The sequence below is a fragment of the Trichechus manatus genome, unplaced genomic scaffold, assembly GCF_000243295.1.
Source record: "Trichechus manatus latirostris isolate Lorelei unplaced genomic scaffold, TriManLat1.0 scaffold00416, whole genome shotgun sequence".
NCBI lineage: Eukaryota > Metazoa > Chordata > Mammalia > Sirenia > Trichechidae > Trichechus > Trichechus manatus.
The window spans coordinates 45833-68642 of record NW_004444352.1 but is presented as its reverse complement, the minus strand read 5'-3'; the positions used below and the strand labels follow the sequence as shown (position 1 = coordinate 68642).

The 22810-nt window shown below is 40.9% G+C and overlaps 1 long non-coding RNA gene across 1 annotated transcript; it reads left to right on the top strand.

The window, feature by feature from the left end:
• Positions 1 to 7017: 7017 nt before the first annotated feature.
• LOC111819368 (uncharacterized) lies at positions 7018 to 21361 on the top strand. The gene is made up of 3 exons (XR_002823031.1): positions 7018 to 7087; positions 19262 to 19354; positions 21291 to 21361. It is a non-coding gene; the product is annotated as an uncharacterized LOC111819368 (long non-coding RNA).
• Positions 21362 to 22810: the final 1449 nt, after the last annotated feature.

The following is a 22810-nucleotide window of genomic DNA, read 5'->3' as shown; positions in this document are numbered from 1 at the left end:
AATTATCCAAGAGTTGAAGCAAAAAGCAGACAAAAATGAGGAAAAAATAGACAAATTCATGGAAAATACAGACAAAAAAATGGAAGAATTCAAGAAAATAATACAGGAACAAAATGCTAAAATAAATTCACAACTAGAAATCATACAAAAACAACAATTAGAATCCAAAAGATAAACAAGATTTCAGAAATGGACAGTGTCATAGAAGTGCTGAGGAGCAGGTTTGAAACGATGGAAGACAGGATCAGTGAAATTGAAGACAAACACTTGGATACAACTCTGTTTCAGGAAAACTCAGAAAAAACAACAAAGAAAAATGAAGAAACCATGAGAATTATGTGGGATACAATCAAAAGCAAAAATCTGCGAGTGACCAGAGTTCCAGAACAGGGGGAGAAAACAGAAAACACAGAGAGGATCACTGAAGAATTGCTAACAGAAAACTTCCCCAATATCATGAAGGATGAAAAGCTGACCATCCAAGAAGCTCAACGAACCCCATACAGGATAGACACAAAAGAAAATCACTAGGACATATCATAATCACACTCGCTAAAACCAAAGACAAACAAAGAATCCTGAGAGTAGCTCAAGAAAAACAAAAAGTCACATACAGAGGAGAAACGATAAGACTAAGCTCAGATTATTCAGCAGAAACCATGCAGGCAAGAAGGCAGTTGGATGACATATATCAAAATTTGAAAGAAAAAAATTGCCAGCCAAGAATAATATATCCTGCAAAACTCTCATTCGAATATGATGGTGAAATTAGGTCATTTCCAGATAAACAGAAATTAAGGGACTATATAAAAACCAAACCAAACTTACAAGAATTATTAAAGAGAGTCCTTCAATCTGAGAACAAACAACATCAGACCACAGGCTGAATCTAGGATACAGGATTGTACCAGCCAGATACCAACCTAGGAAACGAACTCTCAAGGAACTATCCAAAACCAGAAGAAATACAACAGGGAACCAGAAAGGTTAATCTGTAAATGACAACAGCATCAGAACAGTAAAAGAAGGAAAAAACAGTGTAGGTATAGAACCTTCTGATGGAGAGGAAGGCAAGACGATACCAAGTAATACTAGACTGGTTCAAACTAGGAAGATAAGGGTAAATTTCAAGGTAACCACAAACAAAGTTAACAAACCTACTCATCCAAATAAAGAAGGAAAACAAAGTCTCAGTAAAAACAAAACCTACAAAAACAAACGAAATGAAAAAAAAAATCCACAAACAAAAGTAATTCAGCACAGGAGAGTAGCAGGAACAAAGAAAACATCAGCACAACAAAAGAAAGCATTACAAAATGACAGCAATAAACTCACACCTATCAACAATTACACTGAATGTAAATGGCCTAAATGCACCCATAAAGAGATGGAGAGTGACAGAATGGATAAAAAAAACATGATCCATCAATATGCTGTCTACAGACACACCTTAGAAACAAAGATGTGAATTTATTAAGAATCAAAGGATGGAAAAAAATACATGAAGCTAACAGCTACCAAAAAAGAGCAGGAGTGGCAATACTAATCTCAGATAAAATAGACTTTAAAACAAAATCCACCATAAAAGACGAAGAAGACAGTATATAATGATTAAGGGGACAATCCATTATGAGGACACAACCATAATAAACGTCTATGTACCCAATGACAGGGCTCCCAAATACATAAAGCAAACTCTAACAGCACTGAAAAGAGAAATTGACAGTTCCACAATAATAGTAGGAGATTTCAACACACCACTCTCAGTAAAAGCCAGAACATCTAGAAAGAAACTCAGCAAAGATAGAGAAGACCTAAAGGGCACAATCAGCCAACTTGGCCTCATAGACATATATAGAACACTCCACCCAATAGCTGCAAATTACATGTTCTTTTCCAATGCACATGGAATGTTCTCCAGAATAGACCACATCTTAGGCCACAGAGCAATCTTCAACAAGATCCAAAACGTTGGAGATAATACAAAGTATCTTCTCTGACCACGATGCTATCAAGGTAGAAATTAAATACGAAATTTTTAATGAAATATCTTATTTAACCCAATATATTCAGTTACAGTCAATGTATAAATTGTAAATTAAATTAACAACTAATCAATATAAGTTTATTTATGAGATATTTTACATATCCTTTCATTTGTACTCAGTCTTCCAGAATCCAGAAGCAGCACATTTCATAAATTTTACTCTTGAAAAAGTAGATTCACAATCCCAGGCATAGTTTTCCAATAATTCAGTCCAGTTTATTGTTAAATTTCAATTAATTAAAATTAAAGTTAATTCAGTTTCTTAGTTGCACTAGCCACATCAGTTTTTGACACCAGCCTATGAGCGTTTGAATGCAAAAGAAGTCCATGGATCACTTTGTACTTTCCTGTTGCAGACCTGCAATCAACCATTTCTCCCCAAACCTCTCTTTTTTTAAAAAAAAATTATCATCTGTGCAATACATGGGGTCAGTGCTAAACCAAAATCTGTTGCCACTGAGTCAATTTTGTCTCAGCCTTTTGGTAAACATCTAAAATACGTATTTTCTTACATCATAAATACATATTCTTATTCCCAATACATATTTAAGATCATAAGTTTTTTTTTTAATTTTAATGTGAAAGAAATGGTGCCGGACGATGTTAAATAGGCAAACTAAACTTTATTCAGGCTGTTGTGATAGGAGAGAGGCCTCAGCATAAGTCTGAGTTCAGCTCCAAAGTCTGAGGTGAGGCAAGGGTTTTTTAGTGAGTTTTGGGTGACATGGGGCACTGGAAACTTACTAAGAGGAAGTTGGCAAGCAGAAATGGGGCAGGAGGATGGAGTGTAGGCAAGAATTCTAATAATTTTCAGAAATATTTGCTCAAGGCTGATTTATTAGGCTGGAGCAAGGAACCTTCATAGGGTAAATGGTATAAACGAGCAAATGTTGTCACTTTCTGTTCTTTTACATTTGTCTGTCTTTTTTCTTTTAATAAAAACCTTGGTCCCTAGTAACATTTAAATAGTTTCAATATAATTATACTAATAGTACTACTAACTAAAACTTATTCTGTAAAGTTCTGAGTGTTTTTTGCCTTTCTTTTTGTACTTACTGCTTACACGTTTACATTAAGGATATTAACACAAGATTACCATGCTCAGACATTGGCTTGAGCACAGACTCTATCCTGTATGGTTATATGATCAGTTTGATACTGTTTGAAGCTAATGAGTTGGCTCCAACATGTGGCGGCCTTATGTATGTTGTTTTTGTGTGCTGTGGCGTCAATTCCAACTCATAGCGACCCCATGGGACAGTAGTACCGTCCCATGAGGTTTTCTTGGCTGTAATCTTTACAGAAGTAGATTGTTAGGTCTTTCTCCTGTGCAGCCACTGGGTGGGTTTCAACTGTCAAGCTTTCTGTTAGTAGCCAAGTGCATAACCATTTCACCAGGGCTCCTTGACCCCATGCATAACAGTAAATACTTGTGGTATTTCTGTTACAGCAGCACTAGATAACTGAGATGGTATGTTTCAGTATTGCCTTCCAAACTAAGGGGCTAATCTTTCAGCATTATATCAGACAGTGTTACGCTGTAATCCACCAGGTTTTCATTGACGGATTTTCTAAAGTAGATCGCCAGGCCATTCTTCCTAGTCTGTCGTAGTCTGGAAGCTCCACCGATATCTACCTGGACACCATGGGTAACCCTGCTGGTATCTGAAATACTGGTGGCCTAGCTTCCTGCATCAGCAACATATCAGCCACCACAGTATGACAAACTCACAGACAGGTAGTGGCAGTTTGATACGCTAGTACGTTTACTCGTTTGTGTTTACATGTATTTCAAGGTTTGCTTTCATTTTGAATTATACGTTTAACATATAAAGCTTTCCCATGGTTCAAAATTAAAAATCTATATGAAAAGGTGTATTCTGCAGGCTGGCTTCCTCCAATCACATGTGCTCTGTTAATATCGCCACCAGTCGCAAACCGTTTCCATTTTAATTGTTACCTGTGTAACCTTTCAGTGTTTCTCAGAAAATTCCTCCCACAGAATACATAAACACATACATAAATGTATTTTATTTATCATGTTTTCTTCACTTTTCCCCACTAAACAATATATAGTGGGCATCCATCTAGAAGAGAAGAGGCCAAGGTGTTGGCAAAGGCTGTGCATGTGTTTGGTAGAGCTCAGGAGGGTTGGTGGGCGTTTTACTTCTGTCTCCAAATGTCTTTGGTCAATGTCATTGTTGTGTGCTATCGAGTGCATTCCAACTCATAGTGACCATATAAGACAGAGTAGAACTGCCCCATAAGGTTTCCTAGGCTGTAATCTTTAAAGGAATAATCTCTAGGTCTTTTCTCCCATAGTGTCTGGCGGGTTCTAACCACTAGTTCGCAGCAAAATGCTTACCTCTGTGCAACCAGGGCTCCTTCCTTGTCAATGACCGTGTGTAAATATCCTGACAGTTCACCTAATGGTACCTTGTTAGGCTGTGCTCGTCAAGTGGCGAAAAAAAGAACCAGAGTCCTTCAAGTCTTTCTTTTTTCTTGTAGATTGAACATTTACAGTTTTAAACATACGGTTCAAATGTTTACCTGTAATATCAGTGTTATATATAATTCCTAGCACTTTAAGGCCCTTCTATTTATCGACAGATATTTTATGGAGGCTAGTTTCTGTGAGATGCCCTGGTGGTGCGGTGGTTAAGAGCTACAGCTGCTAACCAAAAGGTCAGTATTTGGAATCCACCAGCTGCTCCTCGGAAACCATATGGTGCAGTTCTACTCTGTCCTTTGCGGTTGCTATGAGTTGGAATTGACTTCATGGCAATGGGTTTGGTTTTTTTGGTTTAGTCTCTGTGAGCCACCACCCATCTGTCACTTTGTTGTACTGTGGTGGCTGGAAGTATGCCACCAGTATTTCAAATCCCAGCAGGGTCACCTAGATGGACAGGTTTCAGTGGAGGTTCCAGATTAAGATGGGCTAGGAAGAAAGGTCTGGCAATCTATTTCTGAAAATTAGCCAGTGAAAACCCTGTGGATCAGAACAGGATATTGTCCGATGGGAATCAAATACGCCAATGATGGTGAAGATGGCACAGGACTGAGCAACTTTTCATTCTATTATACAGAGGATCACCATGAGGTGGAGCCTAGTGGGCAGCTAACAACAAAATCTCTGTGACAGGCACTCACAGACCTTAGAAGGGGTTGGGATTTCTCAGCCACAGATATGCAGTTCTGAGTTGCTCTATTAAATGATGCTAACGATCCTCTTAACCATTTTTAAATCCTTCTGAGTCTAAGCAGGTATTTTTTTCATGGGGTGTCTGTCTGAAGAGGGCATAAAGAAACGCATATTGAGATTTTTTAAATTTCTGTTTTGGGAGCCCTGGTGGCTCAGTGGTTAAGAGCTCTGGCCACTAACCAAAAAGTCGGCAGTTCGAATCCACCAGCTTCTCCTTGGAAACCCTATGGGGCAGTCCTACTGTCTCCTATAGGGTCACTATGAGTCGGAATTGTCTCCACGGCAGTGAGTTGGGTTTTTTTTTTTGTTTAAATGTAGTAATAATAACAAGCTCAAAGTACTGCAAAACTGATCTTTTCTCTGAGACCTTCAGTTTTAAACCCAGGCGTCCGAGTGTGCAGATTTAAGAGTCGAGCCCCACCTGGCCCTGACAGGATCACGTTTCAGGGTGTGTGATTTAAAGCGCTGTGGAGACCCTCACGGGTTGTCTGCGGAGATCTGGATTTGATTGTTTAAGTTGGAGTCTGGACAAAAGGATCCCTGACCTCTGCGGATCCTCAGGTCTTTGCCCATGGAGAGGAGAGGGGACAAGGAGCCCATAGGAGGATTCCTAGTGGGTGAGATGTAAGACTTGGACCCCTTTTCCCTTGCGGCTGCCCAGTCCCCTTTTTGCCTGGGAACCCCTGTGTTTCCCGCAGAGACCTTCTGGAGTCAAGCTTCTGCCACCCCTTTACTTAGCTATGCGACCATAAGCAAGTTACTGGACTTGCTGTGCCTCTACTTCCTCGTTCTTAAAATGAATAAATTATGTCTTTCCGGCACATTCATCACCCTAACTCTCAGACACCGCTACCTGGCCCCACCTCTCCGCCCCGCTCCCCAGGCCGCCCCAGCCTGATGCTCCCCCCACCTCTCTAAGGGATCTCACATTTTCTGCTCTCAGCCTGTAGGGCCCAATAGCTGTTGGGACGCTCAGGCTCCGGATGCTCACTTGCACTGCGGCCCGTGGAGAGGCCTGAGGAAGGAGGGGCGGTTAGCACCAGGGAAGACGTGGGCTCACACTTCTCTCCACATTAGAGGGGCCACCTCATCAGGCTGAGTGACCCTCATGAAAACACCATCGTAAAACCACTGTGCTTACCTAGGGCTGTAGTTTCTCCTGAAAGGAAGATTAGTTCCACAGGCAGTTTTTTAAGGACTGCCTAGAATCCCACCTCTGCCCCACATCAGGTCCCCATGGAAGTCCCAGCACCCCGATGTCTGAGTCACACCAGCCTCACAGCGCACAAGCCTCCACCTGCCCTCAGAAAGGCCTTTAAGGTTTTTTCCTCTTTTATAAGAAAAATGTCTCAGCTTCCAATATACGTGGTCGACATCACGCTAGTCTGACCTCAACTTGTTTGAGACATGAACTTAAAGTAGGCAGGCAGTAGCCCTGACCCACAGAACATCAAAGAGATTCCTATGGATGAGAACGGTGAGAATCAAGTTCTGTTGTGTTAAAGGACCTGCAGGCCCAGAAGTTCAGAGGGGCCTGGAGAGAGTTATCAGGCCCGGCCTCGTACTGGCCCCACCCCCATCCCAACCCCGCCTCTGCACCAGCCCCGCCCCATTCAAACAACTTCCTGCCCAGGCCCGGGCACAGTCCTCGCCCCACCCCGTACTGGCCCCGCCCCCATCCTAACGCAACTTCCGCCCAGCCCCGCCCCGTTCAAACAACTTCCGCCCCAGGCATCGTCCCGTCCACGCCCCGCCCCCTGCGCTGCTCCGCCCACACCCCGCTAACCTGCACTGTCTGCTAACCCGGAAGCTCACTGCTCTGAGCAAAGGTCTCCACGGTGAGTGAGCTTCCATCTTTCCAGTTCAGAGCTGTGCTTGGCGTCGTTTCCAGCTCTCCTCTTCACTCCATCCTCCACACCCTCACGGGCGTCGCTGCGGACGTTAAAGTCCCTGCATCGCCGGCCCCACGCAGGTCCCCTTCCCCGCCGCGCCTGCCTCGTCGGCTGGCCCAACCCTGTCACGTGGTGAACTGGCCCTTATTAACGATACTTTATGAAAAACGCTGCTTTCGAGAAAGTCAGCCTGTTGCACACACAAAAACATCTTTATTTAGAAAATGGCAAAATAAATAGACATGCTGTTGGGAAAACGTATCAAATAGTTTTCAGATGTGGAAAACAAAGTGAAATTTAACTGCCTGCCCAACTACCTGGCGGTAAACTGCACTTCGCTTGGCCTTGCTTGAGCAGATGTTTTATGTGCATTATGTGTGCGCTTTGTCCATTCATAGTGGTGTCATTTTAAACGTTACCAATAGGGACCGCACACCCGCTCCTGTGCAGCTGTAGAGTCTGCTGCTGAGGGAGGGGCCCCAGCCTCAAGCTGCGGGAAAAGATCCTGGTGGCTCCTACAGGGGAAGGCGTGGGTGGGACTTGTTCCCTGGAGGCCTGAGGGCCACACAGGTGCATGGTGTTGGGGTGGAACACCGTGACATGTGACGAGTCCTGGGCTGGCTGGAGTCACTGGGCTCTGAGGCAGCTAGCCGGAGTCAGGATGCCTGAGGCCCACCGTCTCTAGACAGGTGAATTCATCCTGAGCGTGCACCTCTCACTTGTAAAGAGGATGTTGAGGTGTGGATCCTTGTCCAGCTCAGGCCCCCGCACTCCCTCTCAGCACTTCCTGACCAGCCCCTGCTGCCTCCACAGTGGGAGAGGCAGTGACTCTGAGAACCAACGCCTTCTCTGATGACCCCAGAAGCTAGGGGTCTGCAGGCCCAACTGAGAAAGGTTACTACCCAAATATCACCTTTGAACCCAGAACTGTGCCGTCTTGGGGGAGTTGCCACACAGTGCATGGGCTTCAGGGGAGATGCCAGGGCTTTGGTCCCCATGGGAGGTGGGCGTGTCCTTCGATGCCATGTACCCTACCTTAGGTGTTAAGCACTTGCTGGCGTTGTGCAGGGCAGGGATATGGGGTTTAGAATATCTCTGGTGTGCTTTTCTTTCCTTTTTGAATAATGGCCAGCTCCCATCTCCCTCAGGGAGACACATGCCTCACATGGGCCCCAGGTCCTGAGTGGCCTCAGACCTTGTCTGCAGCCACTCAACCACTCTCTTTGCTTATCTACTTCACACACACCTGCCTCAGGACCTTTGCGCATGCTGCATCATACACCTAGAATGGCCCTTTCTTATCCCAGGAGCCATCAGTCTTTGTTCAGACATCATATTTACCTCCAGGCTGCCTTGACCACCCAGGTGTGCTCCTGCACCCCTGCTGGCTTTGTTTTCTTCAGCATCTTCTCCCACAGGAGGTAACCCATGCGGGCAGGCTCTGCATATCCCAGGTCCTGCAAGCAGGTGGCATGCACAGAGCAGGTGCATAACCAGCCAGGTGGCAGCCTTCCACCTGACCCACCTGACCTGATAGTTAACACCTTCCCATGGGCGTTTGGTGCCCTCACACCCCGTAAGTAGACCTGCTGGGGACACATCCAATCCACCCTACATGCCCAGGCGGAAAGCCCCCCTGGGTGCCTTTGATGCCTCACAGCCTCCCTCTTCTCTCTCAGGAAGCTCTGCCCCCAGACATTCACCTTCTCCAGCATACTTGTGCCCTGCTGTAGTGGACAGGGGCAGCCTGGCAGGGGGGAGTGCAGTGGTGGAGGCCTTCCCTCTCCTGCCCTCAAACGCCTGGCACAGACTGATCTTTTTATTGTCTCTAGTTTTTGTCTTTTCCATAGTGTCTTCATTCACTAAGCAATATGCACTTAAGGTTCATTCCTAGAATTCCATGGCTTGATAACTCACTTTTTTTATTGTTTGCTGATAATCCATCATCTAGATATACCACAGTTTGTTAATCCATGCAGCGATTGAAGGACATCTTGATTGCTTACGGTTTTGTGCAATTTCGAATAGAGCTGCTATAAACATGTGCAGGGTTTTTATGTGAGCATACATTTTCAACTTATTTGGATAAGAAGTGAGGAGGAAGATTGCTGGGTCATATGGTGTGATGGTTAAGTTTGTGTGTCAACTTGGCTGGGCCATGATTCTATGGTTTGGCAGTTATGTGATGATGTAGTTTGGCAGTTATGTAATGATGTGATTTGGCAGTTATGGAATGAGGTAGTCATCCTCCATGATGTGATCTCATGTGATCAGACAATCAGTTGTAAGGTGAGTTTCCTCAGGACTGTGGCCTGCATCCAATATATATATGGAAATTCTGGCAAAACTTGCTTGCTTGCTCGCTCTGGATCCAACATCTGGCTTGTCATCATCTGACCCCAAGTATTGCCTGCCAATCTTGGGATTCATTGGCCTCCACATCCTGTGAGCCAGCAGCCTGCCATCTGATCTGCTGATCTTGGGTTCATCAGGTCCTGCAGCTACATAAATTAGGAGAAGCTTCCAGTCTGATGCCTGACCCACCGAGTTGGGACTTGCCAGCCTCTACAGTTGCATGAGCCATTTTCTTGAGATAAATCTCTCTCTCTCTGTCTGTCTCTCTCTCTGTGTATGTGAGTGCATGTATACTTCACTAGTTTTGCTTTTCTAGAGAACCCAGTCTAAGACATAGGGTTAATCTATGTGTAGCTTTGGAGAAGCTGCGAGACGTTCTTCCAAAGTAGCTGCATCATTTTGCGTACCCACCAGCAATGAGAGTTCCTGTTGCTCCATGTTCTCACAAGCATTAGAGGTTGTCAGTGTTTTAGATTTTAGCCATTCTAATAGATGTGTAGTGGAAAATATGGTGGAAAACTCAGTAGGACATCCTCATCTAGATATTTAGGAAGCACATATGACCTTCCCAGGTATCTGGTTTTAGTCATGAAACCACCACATGGAGTAGGTTGTCATCTAAAAGAGGGCTGATTCAAATAGACTTCAGAAGGAAGTCTTCCAGATAAAACCACTTCAAAGACTAGCTCATCTATTTGGGGATGAGGCAGCTGAAGAGGAATTATAACAAAACTGAGAATAAGACTCGACTTATAAGTCAGCAATTCCCCAAGCAAAACAAGCAGAGAGGCCAATCTTGCCTCATTTACCACAGGCAGAAATTAGCATTTACAACACACAAGAAAATTATATCAATCACAAAATGGAGGACAACCACACAATACTGGGAATCATGGCCTAGCCAAGTTGACACATATTTTTGGGGGACACTATTCAATCCATGACAAACATCAACAGAAAATGATCCTGAAAATCCAGCCAGAAAAGGTACCTTTGAGAGACAACTGCTTTTATTTTTATTTTATTTTATTTTATATTTATTTTATTTTATTTTATGTTGGTTTGCATGGACCATAGGTTTCTTTAAAAGATATTTTATCATTTCATTAATAAGTTTTGTGTATTTTTCATATAGCATTAAATATTTTTACACTATCATGTTAATGAAGAGACCTGGTAGTGGAAGGGTTAAGCACACAGCTGCTAACTGAAAGCCTGGTGGTTTAACCTACCCAGCTGCACTGTGGGAAGAAGACCTCGCAGTGTATTTCCGTAAAGATTACAGCGTAGAAAACCCTAGGGGCAGTTCTGCTCTGTCACATGGGGTCGTAAGGAGTCAATATCTACTTGACTGCCCCTAACAACAACAACAACATCATGCTAAAACCAAAGAAACCAAACCGGTTACTGTTGGGTAAATTCTGACTTATAGTTTATTGGTCCAGTTGTGAGGATTTTTGTTTTCTTTATGTTGAGATGTAATCCATACTGAAGGCTGTGGTCTTTGATCTTCATCAGAAAGTCCTTCAAGTCCTCTTCACTTTCAGCAAGCAAGGTTGTGTTGTCTGTATCTCCCAGGTTGTTAATGAGTCTTCTTGTAATCCTGATGCCCCGTTCTTCGTATCGTTTATCTCGGATTATTTGCTCAGCATACAGATTGAATAAGTATGGTGAAAGGATACAACCATGACATACAATTTTCCTGACTCTGAACCACGCAGTATCCCCTTGTTCTGTTCGAACGACAGCCTCTTGACTACTAAGGTTTCTCAAGAGCACCATTAAGTGTTCTGGAATTCCCATTGTTTTAGGCACACAATCTTAACCATCACACCCATTCTTCTCAGTGTTAACTAGAGATGCATTTAGAACCCAAGTTTGGTTCATTTTGATAATAGACAATGTCTCAAGCTAATTAGCTGATCACTGAACGTTAGCTGAACTTGATCTTTCCATGAAACAGTGCTGGCAGATTATTATTTAATTAGTAGACTTAACTTTTCAGAATAGTTTTCGATTAACATCAAAATTGAGCAGATAGAGCAGAAAATTTCCATGTTCTTCCTCACACTTCACACTTACAGTTTCCCCTAGAATTAGCATCTTACTTTAGGGTGGTTCATTCGTTATAATTAATGAAACAATACATTATCATTGACTAGAGTCTGTATTTACATTTTGCTTCACACTTTGTATTATAGAGTTGTATGGGATTGATAAAGGCGTGATGTCATGTGCCCACCATTGCATTATCAGAATAATTTCACTCTCCTCAAAATCATTGTTTGGAATGTTATTATTGATTTAATTTCTTCAAGTTATAGGGCTATTCAGATTATCTTTTTTCTTTGTATAAGTTTTGGTAGTTTGAACTTTTCAAGGAATTGGTCCTTCTCACCTAAGTTATAAAATTTGTGGGCATAGAGTTATTCATGATATTCATTTAGTATCTACTTATTGTTCATAGTATCCGTAGTGGTAATCCCTCTTTCATTTCTGATATTAATAATTTGTGTCTTCTCTCTCTCTGTCTTTTTTCTTATCCTAGCTAGAAAGTTATCAATTACATTGATCTTTTCAAAGGCTCATTTTTGGTTTCATTGATTTCTATCTTTCCTGTTTTCAAATTCATTGATTTCTGCTCTAATATTTTTTATGTTCTTCCACTGGCTTTAAATCACATTGCTCTTCTTCCTCCAGTGTCCTAAGTTAGAAACTTAGATTTTTTATTTTAAATCTTTCTTTTCTAACATATACATTCAATCCTACAGATTTCCCTGTAAGCACTGCTTTTGCTGTATCCCACAGATTTTGCAAAGTTGTATTTTTATTTTATTCAGTTCAAAATGTTGTCTCTTAAATTTCTCTTGAGAGTTCTTCTTTGAACTATGTGTTATTTAGACTGTGTTGTTTAATATCCAGATATTTTTGGGATTTTCCAGGAATCTTTCTCTTGTTGATTTCTACATTAATTCCATAATCATCTGAGAGCATACTTTATATGGTCTCTATTCTTTTAAATTTGTTGAGACGTGTTTTATGGACCACCTTGTGATCTGTGTTGGTGAATGTTCTGCATGAGCTTCAGAAGAATGTGTATTCTGCTGTTTTGGGATGAATTATTCTATAAATGTCAATTAGATCCTGTTGATGGATGGTGCTGTTCAGTTCAGCTGTATCTTTATTGATATTCGACCTGCTGGATCTGTCAGTTAATATAGTGGGGTGTTGAAATCTGCAAGTATAATAGTAGATTTATCTTCCATTTCTTTTAATATTGATGTCATTTACTGCACTTTCCCATATAGTATATTCACTCAACAAATTGTTGCTATTACTTTGAACAATTTGGTACCTGCTAGATAAATTAAGAATACAAAAAAACTAAAGCTTTTATTTTACTTTCCTTAATATTTTCCCTTTTTTCATGTAAGCCCACATATCTGATCTCTGACATTTTTCCTCTCTCTGAATATTTTTTTAATGTTTCTTGAAAGGCAGATCTGCTGCTGACAAATTTGCTCAGTTTCTGTCTGAGAAAGTATTTCTCTTTCACTGTAAATTTTAAATAATAATGTTTCTGGATATAGAATTCTAGGGAAGTGATTTTTTCTTTCAAAACTTTAAAATTTTCACTCCACTCTTCTCTTACTTACATGGTTTCTAAAGATAAGTGATCTAATTTTATCCCTATCGTCTTCCTACCCCAACTTCTTTCAAGATATTCTCTTTGCCATTGCTTTTATGCAGGCTGAATATGATATGATTATATGTATATATGTATTTTTGATTTATCCTGATTAGTGTTCTCTGAGCTTCCTGGTTCTCTGGTTTAGTGTGTGTCATATTTTTTGGAAAATTCTTAGCCATTATTACTTCAGATATTTATTATGCTGTTTTCTATCTGTCTTCTTTTCCTGGTATTCTATTTGGCATATGTTACACCTTTTGTAATTGTCCCACAGTTCTTGCATATTCTGTTATTTATTTAGTTTTTCTGTTTCCATTTCCGTATCAGAGGGCTCCATTAACATATCTTCTAACTGTTGATTTTTTTCTGTGGCCTATGTATAGTCTACGGATGAGCCTATCAAAGGCATTCTTCATTTATGTTAGGTAGTTTTTTATCACTAGCTTTTCCCTTGGGTTCTTAGAGTTTGCATTTCTTTACTTACATTACCCATCTATTATTTCATGTGTTTTAAGCTTTCCTTTAAATCTCTTGAGATAGTAATCATAGTTCTTTTAAATTTCCTATATGACAGTTTCAAAATCTGAGTCATCTATCAGTCTTGTTCTGATTTATGCTTTGTCTGTCTAGACTGTGTTTTTCCTTGCCGTTCAGCATATCTTGTAATTTTTTGATGAAAGCCTGACACTGGGTCATAGAATCTAAGGTAATTAGCCTTTCAGTGTGACTTTCATGTAAATCTGGCTAGGAGTTGGGCTGTGTTTAATTTTTGCTGTAGCTTTCAGTTCCAGAGGGTTTAGTTTCCCTTAATGGAAATCAGGCTTTGCAGTGACAACACAGTGAGTTAGCCCCATGTTCCCGAAGGAGCATATTATTGGCTTGTTTGAATAATTTCATGTGCTGGCAAGGTGGCAAAATCCATTAGGTTGAGGACCAGGTGGAGGCAGCTGGTCTGTCTGATAGGAGAATAGACATGTGGGGACAATTTTCTGCTTGATAAGGAGCATATCTAGTGACAGATGAGAACTCACAGCTAGGCTTTTGGAGGTGCTTTGAGCCTCAAAGATGTCATGGAGCCTCATGGAATTTCAGGCTTTACTATACATTTGACCCCCTAATGCTGTGACATCAAACATCTATTTTAGTGATGACTGATACTTTTAGGAAGTATGAAAAGTACCTTCCTAGAAAAATGAAATATTCAAATTGACCAGGAGTGAGGAGGCCACATAGTGAGGTGGTCATCAAAAACATGAACCTTAGAGGTTCCCCGTTTTATGGCCAACAAAGACTTGAGGGAACTGTGTGGCATTTCTGTAAAGAGTGTTTATCCATAGAAGGCAAAAATTTTGAGTAATCAATGTCTGTGGCAATAGTGACACACAGTGAGATGTCTATTTGTCATTTTGAAACTTAAATAGGAGTTATTTGAGATGTCTGCTAGGCCTTCAATTAAACCAGCTGCTCGGGGCCTATCTGGGAGTGAAAGTCCCAATGAATGTCTTTTCCAGCAGCACTGTGAATTCTGAGAAGTAAAATGTGTATCTTGTTCACTATCTGTCATACATCAAAATCTGAAGGGGAAGATATTCCCAATGTTCTTTACCCCAAAGGGTCAATCTTGGACAAGTTGTTTGTTGTTGCTGCCATTGGCTGGACTAGACAGCTAGACCATAGGCAGTGGCCCACTAATCTGTTAAGTGTACAGATGGGGCCATTTCCTGGCGTGGGCATTCAGTGATAACTGCTCGAAGTGTGGCCATTGTGCTAACTCTTGGGTCCTGTCCTTTTTCAGATAGCATCCTGGTTAAGGGATGAAAAGTAGTAACATTCTACTGAGCTCTATCACTTGTGATGATAGCATTACAGTACATAAAATCTATCAGCTCCCTTTTCTCTTCACTCAAGGGGCTTCCCAGGTAGGTAAGGGGACCTGAGGGAAAGGTTCCAATCTCCAGGAACATAGCATCTTGCAAGAAACTGAGGTCAAGGGAGGCCACCCCTACCTGCAGGCAATGTATGCCAGAACAACTGGGTTTGGCTGTATCCTACATCAAGGAGGCCTAGGTAGCCATGCTAAGCTTGTGATATGCTGCTTCCATGATCCAAGGCATAAGGGGCCACTAGGTACAAATGGTCATAGGCTCAGGGTCTGTCAGAGCCCCTATATCCAGGAGAGCCTAGTATGTGTCCAGCAATTGCTGCTCTAATACAACAGGGACAAGATGAACAGTTTCTTACATCAGAAGCCCATTGGCAACGTATGGCCATCATTAGTAGTCCAGAGACTTCAGGAAGAATTAGAGGAGGTTCCTAAGCTTCTAGAACAAAGGAGTCTCTTAGAGCACGAGTGCTTGTTAATTTCAATTTGGGTAGATTCTAGAGACCTTTGTTGTAGGGTGCCAAATTAAAAGTGGGCCAATCTGTAAGGAACAGTCTCAATGATATTAAACAAATTTGTAAGTAAGGAACATGTTATCTCCAGAACCCAAAAGGACTAAAAGATGTTGAGCTTGTATGTCTTTGATGAGTGTGTCAAATGAATCTTCTTGGACAAGAGTGCCATTAATTTAATGTCATACCTGAGCTCCTGGAGAAAGGCAGATGCAGTTAAGATCTTGCCTGCAAAGATTGTGTGTGATGGCAAGGCTTCTGAGGTGTCCCATAGGTAGTCTTCTAAAGGTGTACTGTGTCCCTTTGAAGGCAAAGTCAAACTGCATCTAAGAGGCTGTTGAAATACCCACTAAACAGAACTTAGCCAAATTTTTAATAGCAAAATACTATTGCTGAGTGAATTGAGTTAATGATTTCAATAATAATTGAGTCTTGGAATGAGGTCCTTAATGAATGGGTCCACAGCATCAAATTTGCAGTAAACCACGATTAAGCACTATTCATTCTTTCCAGATTTAAGAGCAGGCAAAACTGAGCTGTCAATTGGATACATAATGTGCCTTATCAATCTTTACCAAGTAGGTCTTGTATAATAAATTTCAAACCTTGAATCACTTTTTTACACTTAAATTGGGTCATATTAACTATTTCAACTGGGTACCATGGCATCCCATTTTGTTAAGCCAATCTGTAAGTGTCAAAGACTTCTTTTATTCCTCATGGTGTCAGAGTGTCCATGCCCACTATGGGATATTTTAAGGCAATCAGTGCTATGACTGTTGGAAATGCAGGCAAGGAAATAGTTCTTGTGGTTAAGGTGAAGCATAGTTATTAGTCTCCTGTTTTATATTTAGTTATTCCCCTAATATTATGGGGTATACCATGTCTAATTCAGTGGGAATCCTAGTTATGATGTAATTTAAAACTCAGTGTTAAGTCCATGAAGTTTTGCCAATTGTGCTTTCCCACCGGATGTTAAAATTATTCAGGACCTACATTGTAGATGCACAAATGGCAATGAGAATCTTTTTATCTTTTTGCTGTATAAAATATTTTAGTAAACACTCTATTGCCAGTTGGGTTGAATTGTGGATCCTTGCTTCAACTTTTTAATTCATTTGTCTCCCCTCCCCCTTTATTGAGGATTCATTCTTTTATTCCTCTTTTTTGTGTGTCTTTATTTGTCAACTGATATAATTAAGGTGGGTAAAGGTCCTGTCTATCTTGTTCATATTTATAAATTTCTTCCTCAAGCAAGCTTCAAACCGATATAGTCAGGTTTAGGGCCTTCTCCTTGGCAATTGATGTATATTTTAAGAACCCTTGGTTTAAGTCATGTTTGAACTGATGCCTTTTGTTTTGCCACAGGAATATGATGGGTGTTTTTGCTATAATTATGATGATTAGATTGTTTGTTGTGATATAGTCGTTAACTCCATTAATGTCAAAAGTACATAGACTAGTGAATAGAGACAAGGTTATTAGTGTTTACTAGGGGTGGGAGAGAGGGGGGGAAAAGGGGACTCATTGCTTAGGGGACACTGAGCTTCTATTAAGGGTGACTGGAAATTTGGAAATGAATAATGGTTATGGTTGCACAACACGATGAATACAATTAACATCACTCAACTGTACATATGGAGAATGTTGAAAAGGCACGTTTCGTTACACACATATTTATCACCATTAAAATACTCTATAAAATACACTACATAGAAATCCCAGATGCTTCTAGTCAGAACAAAGAGTCTGACTAGACACCACGAAGAACATTCTGGTTAAATTTTGTAAACACTGGGATCATTCTTTAGCATCTGTCCGAAAAAAGATAACAATTTGGGAGATATTTTCATGGTACTTGATAGTATTATCATGACAAGCCCTAGAAATCCTCAAATTCTGACAGATACACAGTCCAGTAACAGTGTCAAATAAGAATTTAAAGCACCGCTTAGTTATTAAACTTGTGTCTAGCACCTTTCTCCAAATTATCTTGTACAACTGGGTACAGAACATCAATACTCAACCTCTCCTCTGTAATAAACTACCCCGCTGTTGGATGGCTGTTGATAGCATGGAAATCTGCCTAACTCGATAAATAAATACACATGGCATAAAAACTAAAACAGGAAGGAAAAATATCACGATTATTAGCAGTTACTTATCAAAGGTAGAATTTTGGTGTTTTCAAATCTTCCATAATTTAATATCTTTATAATGAAATTAAGGAGCCCTGGTGGCACAATGGTTAAGTGCTCAGCAGTTCGAACCCATCCTGGGGCCCTGTGGAAGAAAGACCTGGTGATCTGCTTCCATAGAGACTACAGCCAACACAGAACATAGTTCCTAAAGAAAACATTCTGCATTCTACTTTGGTGAGTAGCGCCTGGAGCCTTAAAAGCTTGTGAGCAGCCGTCTAAGATACATCTGTTGGTCCCATCACATTCGGAGCAAATGAGAATGAAGAAAATCCAGGACATAAGGAAAATATTAGTCCAAAGGACTTATGGACCACGTGAAACACAGTCTCCACCAGCCTGAGCCCAGAAGAACTAGACAGTGCCTGGCTACAGCCGCCCTCTGCTGTGACAGGGATCACAAGAGAGGGTCGCAGACAAAACGATACAAAAATGTAGAAAAAAATACAAATTCACAAAAAAAGACCAGACTTACTGGTCTGACAGAGACTGGAGGAACCCTCAAGACTGTGGTCCCTGGACACCCTGCTAACTTGGAACTGAAGCCACTCCTGAAGTCCACAATTTAGCCAAAGATTACATAGGCCTATAAAACAAATAATAACATGTGAGGAACATGCTTCTTAGTTCAGTCAAGTATACGACGCCAAATGGGCAACACCTGCCCAAAAGCAAAGATGAGAAGGCAGGAAGGGGCAGGAAAATTAGATGATTAGACAAGGAGAACTCAGGGTGGAAAGGGAAATGGGGAGACTGCTGACACATTGTGGGGATTGGCAACCAATGTCACAAAACAACTTGTGTATAAATTTTTTAATGCATAACTAATTTGGGCTGTAAACTTTCACCTAAAACAATAAAATTTACACAAACAAAAGAAGATTACAGCCAAGAAAACCCTATGGGGCAGTTCTACTCTGTCACATGGGGTCACTAGGAGTTGGAATTGACTCAAGGACACCGAACAGTAATAACAACAACAACATAATCAAGTATTAGTAAATAAATATAATATTTTGTCTAGAATTGAATTCAGTTCCTCAATAACGTTGCATATAATCAAGTGAAAAATCCTATTTGAAGAGATGATAAATTTAGCGCCAGCATATGTGGACGCATTGAGACTGAAATGGTTTGGGAAAATTTCAAGATACTAACAATTTAGCTGTGCTTCAAAACAGGCAGGAGGAGATGTGGGACTGTCATTGAATCATAGCATGTGTTTTAGTAGCAATTACAGATTGAATATTTCAAGTTTCTTTAGTTTGCCTTTGGCTACAAAGCCAAGAATGCTTTCTCATTTCTTTCCTGTTGTTCTCAGTTGCCTCTCTTCCATGAAGGATTACCCAGTTGGAGCTCAATTCATCCTTTTTCACTATCACATCCATACACTCTAGACCCTTGTCCAAGTCAAGCAAAGATCCGTGAGTCATTCATTAGCGATACCACTAATGTATTGATACTTACTTTGTGTCTTCCTAGATCCTCCTGCGGGGCAATTGGAGAATCCTCCAAGTGGTGAAGTAGATGTGGAAGCCGAGGTTATGTCACCTGTCTTTATCTGAGACAGAAATGGTACGATCTTGAATTCCTTCTTTTTCAATTGCATTCAGAAATGAAACATGATGATATAAATTATAGATATTAGCTATTGTTTTCCTGGGGTTGGGTGGGGGTTTGGATGGGTAGACTCTGACCATCTGATACCTGATTCAAGTGGGCATTTTTAAATGGCAGCATGAGGTCATGAACTGTATGAAGGGTTCATTTCTCAGAACCCGTTTGTCTTTGGATTAAGAATTTTGTGATTACCAAACAAAATGGCCTTGAGGGATACAACCTCCAGATGAAGCCTGTGCCTTTTCCACAAGTGACCTCTACACTTGCTTTTGGAGACTTTGACTTGACTGCTGTTTCCTATTTGGTCTTCTAATGCCATCAAGAGATCAAAGACCTGGGCAAACCACACACAACATTAACTGATCCCCCATAGTCATAGCTTTTTTTTCTTTAATACAATTGCAATTGCCTTAACATGAAACGAAAATGTTCTATATTCTGTGATGAGTCAATTGCTAAGGAAAAAAAAAACCTAGATGTTAAAAAAGGTGGAACTTCTTCTCTGGCTTTAATCTGGAGAGCCACTGTGAGTCGAGCTTCCTGGTGAATGAGGATTGGGGGTGTGGTGAAGAAACTTATTATTCAATTAAATAACTATGGGCATGTTTCCGCTATCCCTGGAAGCAGCAGTGGTCCCTTAGATGTAGATTTGTGTGCATGGAGGATGGAGGGTGGCTATATATCAGTCTATGTGGTGTGACTGTAAATGTGTGTCCATATGTGTGGATGAGTGTTTTCCCAGGAGATATGTCCCATTTGTACAGTACAATATCCAGTGTCAACCTTGTAAAAAATCCAATCAGCACTGAACACTTTATATACATTAACTCATTCAGTCCTTCAGTCATACCTGGGAGTTTGATTAGTATCCCCACTACTCAGATGGAGAAACCGAGGTACAGGAAGTAATGGCACAAGTTCTCAAGCTCCTAACTGGAAGAGCTAAAATGTGAAACTAGGCATATAGCTCTAATTTTGATGTTCAGAACTACTGAATTGTGCTCATCAGCTATGCATGAAATCACGATCATCAAGCAAGGGAGTTCTAGCATCTTCATATATGCCTAGAAGTATCTGAGGCTACAGTGATTCTAAACAATGTCCATCATTATTAGGAGCCTCTTTGTTCACACCGGGCCCTAGCAGCACAGTGGTTCGATGTTTGGCTGCTAACCAAAAGGTCAGCAGTTGGAATCCACCAGCCACTCCTTAGAAACTCTATGGGGTGGTTCTATTCTGTACTATAGGGTCGCTATGAGTCAGAATCGACTTGACGACAACGGGGTTGGTTTGGTTTTTTGGTTTTGTTCACATAGAACAATGTAGCTATTGGTTCGTATTACTGCAGACTTTGGCATAGTCATTAGTGTGAAAAGGACACAGAAATCCCATGATTCCAGTCAGCTCACAATTCTGAGTTTTGAGGCACCAATAGGGTCGCTATGAGTCGGAACCAAGTTGACAGCAGCATATTGGTTTTTTTTTGTTTGTTTGTTTTTGGTAGGACCATTTAGGTCTTCTTCTGTCAGTGCTGTGGTCATCCCTCAGCAATCTTTCTTTTTCTGAGGCAGATGTGTTGCTCTTTAAGGTTCTTTCTTGTATAATAAAATTCAGAACTATATTGTGTATTTGAGTTCCATTTGCAGATTGACTATTTCAGTTTGCTTTAAGCTGCCTTTAGTTACAAAGCCAAGGTCTGTTTCTCATTTTCCCTGCTCCTCTCATTTACCATCCTTGTTCCATCAAATAGGATGACCCAGCCACAACTCAGTCCCTGCTTGTTAACCAGTCACTTTGATACACTATAACCTTGTACAAGCAAAGCAAATATCTGTGGATAATTCATGAGTGATAACAGTAATGTATTGTCAGCTAATCTGTGTCCTCCTAGCTCCTCATGATGACTCACTGGAGATAATTCATCTGGACAAAACAGATGAAGAGGTCTCATGTGGTGACAAGGTAAGGTTGCCTTTCTCTTTCTGAGGTACAATTGTTGCTTTCTTGGGATCTTCCTTTTTCAATAGAATTCAGGTATGAAATTCTAACCATGTAAATTACAGATTATATACCCGATTTCCTTGGTGAGGTGTGTGTGGAGTGAGACTCTCTTATCAAGTGTTAGCTTATTGAAGAGGTCATTCGCTTATAGTAGGGGGCCTTTCCTCAGCAGTGATTTCTCCTTGGATTAAGAATTTTGTAATTGCCAAACAAAGTGGATATGAGAGATACGACCTTAAGGAAAATGTGCCTTTTCCACAGGTGTGCTCTGTGCTTGCCTTAGTGGCCTTAAACTCACCCACTTTTTCTAACCTACTTTTCTAAAATCACCCAGAGAATAAGAGCTCTGTTTAAACACTACCCAACATGATCTGATTCTCATATTGTCTTCTTTAATTTCAAGTGGCCTCAAGTACAGACAAAAATGGTATGTATTCTGGAATAAGTCAATTTCTGAGGAAATATATAGATAAGAGTTGGAGCTTTTTTTGATGACTTTTATCTGAAGAGTCACCCTGACTTAAGCTTCCTGGTGAGAATACGAACTGGGGATGGGGTTGAAGAAAGTGATTTTCCAGGTACAGTCTGTGGACGTGTTTCTCCAAGCAGCTGTGTTGCCTATAGATGTTGTAGTTTGTGTGCATGGGGATGAAGTGTATCTCCATATGAATCTACATGGTGTGATTCTCAGTGTACAGGTGTTTGTGTGTTTTTGTGTTTCCCTAGGTTTCCTAAATAGAAAACTGCTAATGTAGACTTTCTCAATCAAAATGTCCATCCTAATATATATGAGTATATATTATTTTCAAATTCTGTTGTTTAAATATGGGCAGTTTATTGTATGTGAGCAATACCTCAGTAAATGCTAGGTGGAAAATTGCATCATCACTCAGGAAAATATCCACAAGGTTTTAAATGCACAAGAATTTGTTTGAGATGCATTGTAACTGGGTCAATAACTTCATTTAGTAATAAATCTCACTCTAAGTAGGCCTTTCTGTTTCTTCATGGCATTTTGTTCGCTCACGATATAAGAAAAACAATAATAGCTGTCTTTATTTCAAATGTAATAAAAGTGAGGCTTGAGAACACAAATGAATTCTCTGGTCAGAAAGACAACAAAAGGGGAACCAGGTGCTACAGTTTAGGCCCTTTAATCTCAGTTCCCATGCACTTTGTCTAAGCCTCTACTGCCTGAGGAAAAAACCCAAAAACCAAACCCATTGCTGTCTAGTCGATTCTGACTCATAGCGATGATACAGGACAGACTAAAACTGTCCTGTAGGGTTTCCAAGGAGTGGCTGGTGGATTTGAACTGCCAACCTTTTGGTTAGCAGCCCAGCTCTTAACCACTGTGCCACCACTGCCTGAGAGAAACTCTAAACTGGTACTATGGAAAACATGTCTCTG